At 40.1% G+C, this 13,157-nt stretch overlaps 1 protein-coding gene across 5 annotated transcripts in view; it reads right to left on the minus strand.

The window, feature by feature from the left end:
* Nucleotides 1–13,157, minus strand: part of UST (uronyl 2-sulfotransferase) — a 224,599-nt gene that overhangs the window by 17,684 nt on the left and 193,758 nt on the right. The gene's annotated exons all lie outside the window — the stretch shown is intronic.

The raw sequence follows: 13,157 nt of genomic DNA on the forward strand, positions 1-13,157 counted from the left end.
CTCATTCTCAAAAACCAAGCTACCTTTTTCATAACTAGCCATCTCTGAAGCAGGTAATCACATGCAAGGAATTAAAACTACCTGACACTTACCATAGGTAGACTGGTTCACTCTAGTTGAAAGATGAATTTTTGTGCCATAAAAATTATATACTTTTGGGCTCCCAAAGACTACACTAGCAGCCTTCAGTTTCAAACCAAAAAGAAAGAGAGAGAGAGGAGAGAAGCATCATTACCACAGTATTTCACAACACCATATCCATATACAAACTTTATAGCCAGCACAAGTCCAATGATAAGAGGTGAGCTTAGCACATGCTGCATTGTCATGCAGCAAAAGCCACTTCCTTGTGTGCATGTCTGCAGGCCTGTTCCACCTTGCAAGAGGAAAAGAGATGAATGGGTTAAACCTCTATTTCCACTGCTACTCCACAGGTTATATGAAGGCTGAAGGTCTTAATAAAGTTTTTCTAAGATTTTATGTCACATCTTGGCTTCTTTTTTTACATTGTTTGCAAACGGAATTAAATCTTTGGAAAAGAAAATTTATAGAGCTTTAAACACACGGGGTTAGAAGAATCTGACCCAGAATTTAACATTTCATGTAGAACTGATACAAGCAGACTCTGTTTACCTTTTCTTCCATCTGTAAAAGTGGCATTAGGGATTCATTAGGTGTGAAGAGGGGTCAAAGATCCTTTGTCTACTACCTAAGGTGCATTCACCATCTCCTCTTTCTCCAAGAGATGACCATTCTCTCCTCATGTACTCTTGTTTGGATGGTCATCATTGACAGGGCAGCGTGACTGGCAGAGGAAATTCTCTATTTCACCCAATGCAATATACCCAGTGATTGCCTTGGAGACAGTGGCTTTATGCACAGGAAATCCTTAGTGCTTAGGGTTTATTGTTACATTTTCCCATGAAACCAAAACTGAAAAAAACCCCTAGCTAGAAAGAACCTTTCGAACTTAGCCTTATGATCTAGAAATTTAGGGTGTTATTCTGGGACTTGAAAAGAATTAGTAGTATGTCAGATGATGCAAGTATATAAATAAATCTACACTTTCAATTATCTCTGTATTCACTCCTATACTGCAGACTTTTCAGAATATAGACTGGTAGGGGCCTGCCATAGCACAGCACACCCACTTAGAAGAAGCGGTATCATTGCTTAAGGGATAAGGATATATCTTAAGGGTATAAGATCTAACCCTATCAGCTAAGAGAAAATACTACCATTAGTATCTTGGGACAGATTTATTGTCTCCTCTGCCATGTTAGTGTTGTTCAATGATTTCTTGCACTACTTTCTTCACATAAGTTTTCTGTTTCATTTATTTTAACACCTTGTATATTTCCCAAGGCTCAAGCTGTTTATTCTTCCTTTAACCAACAAAAATATTAATTTTATTTTTGTTTTCCCTTCTCTCTCCATTTGTCTTCTGTTTACAACTTCATTTATTACTCCTGCATTTCCTACTTCCCATTTCTCTATCTCAGTTCCTGGCCTTTGTTTCCATCTCATCTCAATCTGTAATCTTGGCTTCTTTTCCTCCTCTCACAACTGGCTTTCACAGCCTCTCCTCCTGACTTTAACACAGTCCTGTGTTACTACAACTAGCCTGTTAAACTCTCTGTAGCTCTGTGGTTTTACACGAGGTTACACATATGCACACACACATGCCCACATACTTTTCCTCTTACCTAATTGCCATGGGCTATCTAGGGGTTTTTCTCCATGACTATTTCAACTGAACAGTCATTTTGGGACCCTTGAATGTACTAAGGAGGCTGGTTCTGAAACTGCCCATAATAAAAAACTCCTTCAACTTTTCCCCTTCCATTGAATGCAGTTTTTGCCTGTCACAATCATCTTTCATTCTGTGGGTCCGCAGATAACCTGCTTCCTGATCTACTGTACTGTGCTGGTTGAAGTTTCTCCTCAAGTGCTACCTTGCACAGGATACCCACATTCAAGGGAATGTATGAGAAACACATACTTTCTCCTCAGCTGAGATTATCTTGAGTTTCTGACAGCAGTAGCTGTGAAATGGTGTAGTCTGTAGTACACATCAGTTCTCTTTCTTTCTCTGAAGTGCTCCAAGTCATCTGTTTGGGTTTGTCCACTGGTTGCCTCGCTGTGTCTTCAAAGCCCTGGGGTCCTTGGAAAGGTCGTGTGGTGCTTGGCTGCAGTGGGAGCATCCCTACTGCTATGATTAGAAATGCCCCTCACTATTTTGCCCCCCCATTCATCTCAGCTATCCAGGAATGAAGGCCACCCCAAGAAGAATCGGTAGGCCATGATTCAGTCCTTTGAGCTCAGTGTAATACAGTCTGGTTGGAGTGAGAGCAGGATCTAGTCCTTAATCAGGCAGTGAGTGCAGTAGTATGGCTAAGTATAGTAGCCACTTAGTTTACAGTACAGTGACCCAATAATTACGCAAGATAATACTGTATGCACTTAGCTTGCCTGTACCATTTAGAGCACTTGCCAATAATACACGAGCACATTTCATTATCTCCTTCCCTAGCTCAAGGCTCTTTATAAACAGTTTGTTTTCTCCCAAGATTGCTGGAGCTATGGCACAGAGCACTGTCTAGGTATATTTAACCCTGCAGACCATTCCAACATGCTTCTTTAAAAGAAGATCATATTGTTTTTCCTGCTTTCCATTTTTGAAAGGCTAGGCTTTGGCCAGAGGGTACTCTACATATCTGGCTGTAAATAGACTGCTTGGAGCCAAGCAATGCGGTGCCTTGACTAATTTCAGCATTCACTTAAGCTAAATTATTTATGATACTCTCTGCACAGGCTTTTCTCTGTTGTTGTTGTTTTAATGTCATAATCTCAGCCAGAATAAAAGGATAATTTGCATGTGTTTTCAGCTACTTCAGTAGCTAACATATGGCTCTGAAAACTGAAGCCAACTACAATATATTCAAAGTTTGAACTGAGCGGCCAGAAAAAGGAAATTTTGATGTGTCAGTAAATCATGTCCCTAATGGTGAGAAAGCTTAACATTTTTACATAGGCAGCTGAAACAACATCAGAAACATTTTCCAATGATACAGTTATTCACTTGTATCAAGAGCTCATCACCTTTGCTGCAGGAACATAAATCAGGAAGATGTTAAACTGAGAATGGTCTATTTTCACCTCCATGCTGGTATTACAAGCCCAAGTGCATTGCCAGCAGAGCATGGCTCCATTGTCATGAGAATGTAAAGTGCCGCACACATGCAGAAGGAAGAAATGCAATGGTGTTTTTAAAGAGCCTTCTAGTTTCGGGCAGGCACAAGGTATGAGAGATAAGAAAGAGAATAAAAATTAGAAGGGAGTGCAGAGCAGAGAGGTACCCCCTCCTGCACTAGCTGCTGGCTTGCCAAAGAAAACAACAGAAGTGGGGATTAGAGTTTGCAACATTGCACTACACAGGACTACCTATTCCCTGCCTTTTCTCCTCTGAAAAGCTGCCATGTGAGGAGAAACATTCCTTTTATTATTTATGGGGACAGCCACTCTTGTTTATTATGCTCATGTTACTATGCTACATGCCAAGTACAGGCCCTCTTTTTCACAGAGAGGTTTTTCTTTGTACAGAGGAGAGAAAAAAAAAAAGAAACATACCCCCTCCCACCCCCTTTGCCCCCTGTTTGCAGGATTAGTGAGGAAATTAAAGCCAGGGTAGGAGGTTTTTCTACTGAGTTGTGATTTTGCTTAGGAAGGTGGTAGAAACAGAGCAGTGCTGTGCCCTGACACCATCGTACTCCAAGGGATTAGCAGGAGATCTGCTTTGAGAGCATTCCTGCTTGCCCCAGTACTGCTCAACCACCCACATCCCTTAACAGCCCAAAGAGTGGAGAACTCACAGCAGAAGGAAGATTAAACAACCTATAATCTGAACATCAGTATTTGTACAGCTTGTAGGAGATGGATAGTTTCCCCTCCGCTTTGGGTTTGGAACAATGTTGATAGGAAAGAAAGAATAACAAGTTTATTCCTCACCCACTTTATATTTTTTTTCAAGGCAGTTGAAGGACAGCTGACCTATTTTCTGAGTTCAGCAACACAGGAGGCTCTCCAGCACCTGATCACTTCTTTGTGTCTGCCCCCTGAAGCATGTTTAATACTGAAAGGCCTGCCCTTGGTCAGTGATTGCAAAGGAGGAAACCCTTGGCTGTGCTTGGACTGCAGCCTTCGTACTGAATGCAGGCAAGGATTTGAAACAATCCACTGAATACAAAGCAAAAAAAGGGGAAGGGAAACCAGCAACAGTACTTTCTGTGGTAGATGGCAGTGAGTTTATTGCCTGGCAGTTCACAAACTGGCTACAGCTGGGGGAAATTGCTAGTTCAATTCTCCCATGTTTAATGTGATTACTGGTACTAGTTCATAGGCTTAATTTCATTCCTTTGAATTCCTCTTCACTAACAAAACCAAAAAAATCAAACAGAAAAAAAAATGCAATAAAAATCTTTTCCAAAACACAGAATAGAAAATCTATTTTTCAAACCAGGAACCTTCACTCATTCTGTCTTCAGCTTTTTTTTTATTATTATTTTTAACCAAATTATACACAGAAAGAGTTTATTCTGGAGAATGAATACGCCGTGTTTTAAGGAAGGAAGAGAAGTCTTTCTCTTGTCCCAGTGGGCTTTTTAAAGAAGATGCTGACTGATGCTCCTTGAGTATAGAATCTAGGAATTAAATATTTGGATATGGGAGACAACAGAAAGACAATAGATTTGCAGAGGCCACATAAAAACCTGACTTAGTTGGATGGTGAGAGAGTACAGCTCTCTCCAGCTAGAAGGCTGTGCTAAGAACAAAGCATCACAGCTCCAACACAGAGACTTGGTTCTGCCAGGAAGGGATAAGAGAGTGAATACATTAAATGAACAAAAAGACTCCTATCTCATACATAATTTTTCAGAATTTAGCCTTAAAATGTAGGCTACAGCCACTTAGTTCAGAAACTGCTTATTGCTTCACAGTGGCCTTACAATAAGACGCTGAGCAAGCATTTTCCTGTTAATCAGCAACATAAATACCTTGTGACAACAGCAATACTTCAGATGAAGCCTTTTTCTTTATTGGACATGATCTCAGTTACTGAACAATTCCCAACAGCCAAAAGAGACATACCCTAGTGATATGTGTTCCAACAAATTGCATTTTTCATGGTATGAGGCTGCTATATAACTGCTGTAAACAAACTGTAGGTTTAATATGCTAATTTACCCTTGATTGCCATAAGTCACTGAGTTTACTTGGATTTCATCTTTAATATAGTATTAATAGTTGTTGCAAATAATGTATTTAATACCTTCCCAACGTAGGTACCTCCAGACTGTTGAATTAAAAAGAATGATAACCTTCCATGCTCTTTCAGACTTGCCTTGGTGAATTTTGCTGACATGGTTTCTTTTACGGACCGAATATGTATGTTTTATCTTTTGTTTTCTCATAAAGAACCAGAAATCATTGCTTTGTTATAAACAAAACATCTGATATATGACAATACTGTTCTCTTAGTCCTTGTACTACCCTCCAAGTCCACTGCAGTTTTGTTTGCTGATTCTATTAACTGTTAAATATATCTTTTCTGTCACTGAGACTGACCATTTAACTTAATTTACATTTTGCATTGCAACTACTGCATTATTTAAACATTTATAATCATGCTTGCCAATGATTGTCTCCACGTTTCTATTTTGTTAATTAACATTTATTGACCATCTGATTATATTTTACTCACTGTTGGCTTAACTTACATTGAATAAGTCATAAACAATTCTTACTAGTTATTATCAGTTTAGCTCACACAGGATTAATGTTATGCCATTGTTGACATAAAACTGCAGTTAATAATTCATTTCATTTCCTTCAGCTTCACAATCATGGCAGACATAGAGTTATTCTCCTGCTGTTGGTATCCCTGACTACACAGCCTTGCCCAAGCCAGATATCATCCAGCAGTTTTAAAGATGAGTTATGTTCCAGGGATTTTTTTACATCATCATCATCATCTTCTTTCATCTCCTCACTGTCCTCACCTGATGAATGTCAAACCAAGTCCATTAGCTTCAAGGGAATTACTTTTATTTATAGTGGAGGATGGCTGGGCTTACTGAGCTCTATTCTGCTGCTACATCCCAACAGACATGTCTCACTCCAGTGCGGCAGCAATCTTAGTTTCTTTACTCCTTCATTTTCTCCTCCTTCAGGCTTACTTCTGGCCTTCTCCCTCTAAGCCCTCGCAGTCCTATCCAACGCTTCTTTTACTGCAAAGCCATTGATCCCCTCTGTGCTATTCAGTCCTGACATTTCCACCTGTATTCCTTCTACTCAATAACTTTATAACATTTATAGTCACTGCATTCTAATAAAGGGTATCTGCAGCCTCTTAAAACCTTCCTCCCAACTTCTGTGTATTTATAAAAATTACAGATTTCATTTCTGCTGTACTATCTGAGATTTTTTTACCTCTGAGTAACTAGACTATCTCACACAGAAGGAGTGAGTAGGTGAGGAAATCTCTTCCCAGCTTCAAAGTACATGATGTCGTCCCTCCTTTCACTAAATTTCATCAGTTCTCTCTCAATCCCTCCACACTCTCAACACAGTACAAGACCACACACTTCTCCCGCTGACTTTATCCTCTGCTTTAGCTGGTTATCTAAATCCTCTTTTTTTTTTTTTTTTCTGATTTGTTTAGGTTTCAGTCCACAAGAGTTCTTACCTTCACAAACCCTCTCCCTTATCAAGGGGTCTGTGTTGTTGACTCCTACTGAAGCCCCCAGCTGGGAAGAAATACACCCAGGCTCCCAGAATAGTGGCTGTACCTTGCCTTGTCAGCCTAGGTCCCTCCTGTACCAAGAGAGGGGGTGACACACTGTGGAATGGCCATCAAACTCAGCACCTGCAGATGCCACGTTCCAAATATCATGCCCAGTTGGGCTGCTGGGGAGCTGCTCACACGTCCCAGATGCATCTCACACATCCAGTCATTCTGAAGGCACAGTATACACCTTCTCCATAATCCACTGGCCATTTCTGAAGGATGAACAAAAACATTTTTTTTTTGTCTGAGGAATGCCCCTTCCTCTTCTAAGAAGGATGGATAAAATGATGTCCACAGCATGCAGATCTGAGTCTTTGCCAGCAGCTGTTCAAAACCCTCCCTGATTTTGTTTGCTCATAACATATACCCCAAAGCCTGGATGTGATTTTATTGTATCATTCTTCCTGGCTCCAGGTCGGCTGACTGTGTGCTGAGAGTCTAGGTGGAACAAATGGTATCAGCTAGTCTATTTGTAAATCATGCTGCAACATGTAGTTATGAACATCATGGGAAAGATCTGGGCCTCACTACAGTACTAATAAATGGTCGGTAATAATAAAAATAGAGGAATAAACTATAAACAAATAGCAGCAGCAAGAGCCGGCAAGAGTCAATAGACTTGAACATTTTCTTTTCTTTGACTTTTTATTAAAGTTAGTAAAAATAATTGTATGTAAGAAATCTTTTCCAGCAGAAAATACCTTTTTTTCCCAGAGTGAAAACTCAGCAACAGAAACAAACAAATGTTTCTACACCACCATAGTCAAACTTAGTCAATCCACAGATATATTAATTTACTGAAACAAACCATTTTAGTCAAGTGCAAACAGTTAGTAGGATTTCAGGGGACTCTTTAAAAATATTCAATAAAAATTATAAAATGAATAAACCTCAAAAATTAATAATTTTGTATACTGTAACACAGATTCAGTTGCACAACTTCACAACTTTTGCTAAAAATTTGCAGCCTATTTGAATATATTGAACACATAAGTGTGTGTGCATGTATTCTTATATGTGTATAAATACATACAAATATCTATAATGTGCTTAACTGTTTCATGGCCTTAGAAAAATGTCAAGAACCTCTCAGATGCCAACATTCACTGCTCTTACCCTGAAGCAAAGTTTTTGGAAAGACACTATCTGCCAGGTACTCACACCCTGGCTATCAAGGGGTATACAGAGCTCAAATGTGTTGTTGTTCATCAAAAGTTCATCTGTCTTAAAATGGAAATAGGAAATGCATTGCTACACTGAAACAAAAGCTACTGGTTTTTCATTTTGTTTCTGAAAGTGCCTCAGTTTGCAGTTTTTCTCACAGCAAAACCCTGTGAGGGCCAATCAGCAGACAGGTTCTGCTCTATGAGAATGGTGCCTTTTCTCTTGGGGTGCAATAGGTCACAAGCTTTGAGAAGTTTCACATTTCCACCTTGAGTGAAACAATAACTCTTCCTTGTTATAAATAATGTCATGATAATTTGGGTCAAAATTAAGGACCTTGATGATTAGTTTCTAATACTTTTTCTGTATCTTCTCCCCTGCTATCATGTCTCCTCACAATTATCTCTTTTTTTCAGGCTAAAAAACCAGCAACCTCTGTAGTTTTATCTCTCATTCCATACCTCTGAGCATACCACCTCTCTCTCCTGACTATTTTCTTCACAGCTACAGTAAAATGACACATTTCACCCCTCAGCTGCATCCCTCGGCTCACATCTAGTTTTTGGTCCTTTTAGAGGGTAAGGCATCTGTGATGAAAGTAAGATCTCAGCAGCAACTACTTAAGAATTTGGGATAAAAATGAAAATTATCTGAAAAACTTGTTTCAAAAACACCTGCTCTTTGTTACACATTTTGAAAATACAAATAAAATATAAAGAAACTTAATCCCAAACCTACTGGCTATGGATATCTTCAAGCTGAGATGACCCGGGGCAACCCCCAGAGCTGGAGGTGTTTGGGTAACCCGTAGAACAAAGTCAATGTCTGAGGACTGAGATCCCCAGATGCTGAATTATGGAGATATCTCTCCTCAAGGTACAGATCAGCTGCCCCTTAGCAATCAGCAAGCAGCAGAGATGATTTTTTGCCTGGGTAAACCGAGTTACCACATATTCATAATATATATTTTAAAAAGGGCTTTTTAAAGGCTATACCCTTATTTTTGAATAATAAAAGCATAAGACTAAGGGAGAGGATCTAATTTTCCTAATTATTATGTGAAGATGCATGGCTTAGTTTCTTGTAACCATTTCTTTGATCAAGAGCCTCTAATACAATTTCAAAAAGACTTTTTCACTTAATAATTTATCAGGGGATCGGGTTATTTCAGAGACTTTGAATCCAAAAAACTACTCCTTAAAGAAAAGCTAATTTTCACAGTTGCAATTATGCTACATGGCACGTAGAGGAAACCCAGATGAAAAGAAGTAGTACGGCATGAATGCAGCCACCCCATTCCAGGGTAGACAAACCCCCAGCAGTGTGAATTTGAGCTGCTGTTCACCACTTGGCTGTGCAATTATAACCTCAATTTAAGTGTATTACACTATTTGTACATAACAAGAAGATATGTCTCTTTGCAGCCTCTCAGGAAAGACTCTTAAACCAACACTCAGTTTCCAGGGAGCTCAGTGAAATTCCTGTTAAGAGTTTTTTGGAGATGAATGAAGCAACGTTCTGTAAGTTTAAATTACTCATTTATCATCACACAAGTTATTTAGCAGAGAAGCCTAAAACCCAGAAGGCTTTCTGATGTTTGGTAAGCCCATAATAAATGTCATGAGAAGACAGAGGGTTCCAGAGGCAGGGCCAGGAGCTGATAATGCAAGAGTTGCATTCCAGCCTCCTATCTCATATTTACTTCAGTCTGACCATTGGGTAGCATTCTTTCCAGTGGAAGGAATAAAGTGCAAATCTCTTTCTTTCCTTTATTCTGAAGGGCTAGGCTCCATTTCCGGGCAGAACATGAAGGTTTACCTTATCAGGAGAAATTCCCATGCGGCACAGCCTGACAAACAGCTCAGTCATGTGCAACCTGCACTGTTGTGCTGCAATGAGAGGAAGAGCTTGTGGAAGGTGCACTACTCTGCAATATCTTAGGGACAAATAATACCGTAATGACAACACAATCAAGTCTGAATGATCTGGGAGCTTTAATGAGTTCCAACAGAGCTCTCCAGTTGGGATGATGTGGTGACAGAGGTTGCATGGTCCTTATAGTTCAGAGCATTCTCCAGTGCTTCAGACAGTGCCAGGCAAACAACACAAGTTTTAAACTCTCTGGAAAGTGCTTTCCATGTCAAAGTCACTGGCCAGGGTTTCCCGCTCTGTTATTTGAATGCAGATAGGGATGGCAGCTCCTACTGATTGCAGGAATAACTCTTGGCCTTATGAGGAAGTGTTTTTCTCAGAGCTGTCAGGAAATCCTAGCAAAGGCATCGGCACCCTGGAAAGCTCGGAGGCAAAGGACATGCTGCTTCAGACAGACTGACAGACAGCCACTCAGTGCAGGAGGTGCTGAGTGTCAGGACACCAGTAAGAGGACAGGAGGCCTCTCACCAGCCCAGAGTCCTGGAATGGATGTACTCTGTGTGCAGTGGATCCAGCTGGTTTGATTGATCTCACTCTAACTATAATCTACAGGAGCTTTTTCTCAGAGGGGAGGAAGTTCTCCTACTTGAAGTTCTGTTCTAGCTCTAGCACTGGAGGAGTCACATCTGCCCATCCTGTACCTAAATAATTCCCTGTATCAACTACTGTGTCCCACAAAAAAAAGGAATGAAGTTTTGGTTTTATGAATGCATAGATTTGTACTACTCTCTGTGGATTTTTGTCAGTTCATCTCTGTGGGAGGGGAGACCTGGCTTTTCATTTGTATTTGAGACTGCAAAGATTGGACTCAATTTCAGCAGGAGCTTGCAGGCTCATGCAACACTGATAATAAATAATTAGACACACTGGAAAGTGTAAACAACTGCAGTTTTTCTTTCAGGTTATAGAGAGGTATCTGTCAGGCAGGTAGGAGCTTTTTCAAATGTAGAGCATTTTGTCTACAGGTAGGATGCTCTAAAACCAGTGGCAACTACATATTCCTTATATCCTTTGCAAAAGTCTACAATATCATCTGTTAAAAAGCATCTGGAAAATCCACCTTAAAAAAACCACACCAATGAAATGGCCTGCCAAGCTGCAGCTTCCCAATCCTTCCATTATAAAGAAATTTGCTTATGGTGCAATTTATGCAGGCTCCATATTCCAGCAAAAATACATCAAGTGGTATCAGATTACCAGAATCAGTCCTAAAGCAACTGTTTCCTAGAAGGGGAGGATAAAAATATGAAGTAGCAGCTTGCTTCACATTCGGTAAGTCGTCGTGACACAGAGCTCTAAGGGAAGCAACAGGAACATGAGAAATCAGGGTGGGTTGTTGTTTCTTTTTTCTTATGAAAACCTAATATGGTAACTAAAAGCAGAGGAAACATGCACTTTCCAAAACTGAACCATAATCAATTTTCCAGCAGGGACAATATTTCCAGCCAGCAGTCTATCTTCTACATCAGAACAATGACAATAGTAATACCTCTCCCTCTTATTTGAGAATTTTATTGGGAAAAAAATTTGTTATATCTAAAACACCCTTGTTTGAGGGCTTTGATGGCCAAAAATGTTTTGACCCCCTGTTCGGGTCAAAGAGCCTTCCTGAAAGAAGATCTAATACTACAACCTCCCACTCACTACGGGTAAACTTGTGTTCTGTCTTCCAGCAGAAACTCACTATTTCAAAGACATGATTTGAAATAAAAGTAAAGAAAAGGTTTTCAACTTTTGCTGAACTGCTTAGGTTTTACTGTAAGGGAAGCAAATATTAGCAGAAGCCAATGCAGCTGCTATAGAGGGTTGAATTTGTTTTTCTGGTTATTTTTTTTTTTAAGAAGCTACATAGATGCATGAAACAAAACTAAACCAGATGTTCAATCAGTGAGAGTTAAAATAGTTTCCCTAGAATCCACAATCATACATTCATCTGCTGAAAACACCAATTTTTTTGCAGGGAATTTTTCCTTGCTTTCTCACTTATCTGAAGCAGAAATATCAAGCTCAGACAGAAACTTGAGCCCAGACAGTTCCTTATTTCAGAGATTACCTTGACTACTAGAAGAACAGTTTTACACAAAGTGGAAGTGACCTACTTAATTACTGTGACTCATTTCCCTCTTTCTTTAGGGTGGTAGTTAGCTGCCATGTCCCCATTCCCCTCACCCCAGAGGAAGGGCTCTTGTTTTGCTGAATGTGTGTGTGTGTTGCTTTAAATATGAAACATTTCAAAATGCCTCTCCTCTGGAGAGGAGGGTGAGCCTGAAGTACCTGGATCTACATAAAACTTCAGCTTCACAGGAGGCTTATTTTGGCAAGCAGTAACTCTGCAATTACACAGCTGGGTATCATATTGTCTTACAGGGTAAATCTAGACAGGCACTTGCTTGTTAAGAACATTTTAAAACATTAGATCTGCAGAAGCTACTGGTTGGTCTACTTTCTCAGCTGATGTGATCACCTGCTCCCATTACTTGATATTCTTGAGCAGTAGGTGATCCTGAAGAGGTGACACCCATGTGAGGCATTTCACTTACATACTGGCAACAGCAGTTGAACTTTTAGAGCTGATGTTCCATCATGAGCTATGATTATATACGAGTAAGAGTGTGACACTGAGTATCTGATCTTTTAAGTTTCTTCCTCAGAAAACATGAACAAAACTGCATATTTCTTGTGCTATTCAAGCTTGTCTTTGACTTTTATTCCTGTAGCCATGAGATCCTAAACATGCCATTTAGTTTCAGAGTACTTCACAGTAATCCTCTCATGAATAGTCACTATGCATGCAGAGGAAGAGATTAAAAACCAGATAGTTGACTCATGTCAATCTAAGGACTGGCATGCTGCAAACTCATTAAGGAATAGCTCTCTGAGCTTCCTACACACATACTTGCTGTGTGTGACTGCCTTTTTTGAGATTCCCAGCCTGCCTCTGTGACTTGCAGCTGAGTACTCTGTTCTTCACTCACACCCAGACCTTCCACCTGCCTGTGTAAACTGCCAGGAACCCACCATGTCTCTTGCCTGACCAAATCTCTGTCTTGCCACCACAACCACTGGTGGAGCAGTATCTATTCTGGTGAGCTGTACAGTCACAGATCTGTGCTTCTTTCAGACCCGGAGATGGGCCTGGGTTCCCCTTTGCACAGCTGTCTGTGGCACAGAGTGGAATACCCAAAATATCTGCACCATTTTCTAACAGTCCTTT

The sequence above is a fragment of the Corapipo altera genome, unplaced genomic scaffold, assembly GCF_003945725.1.
Source record: "Corapipo altera isolate COAL_440 unplaced genomic scaffold, ASM394572v1 2b, whole genome shotgun sequence".
NCBI lineage: Eukaryota > Metazoa > Chordata > Aves > Passeriformes > Pipridae > Corapipo > Corapipo altera.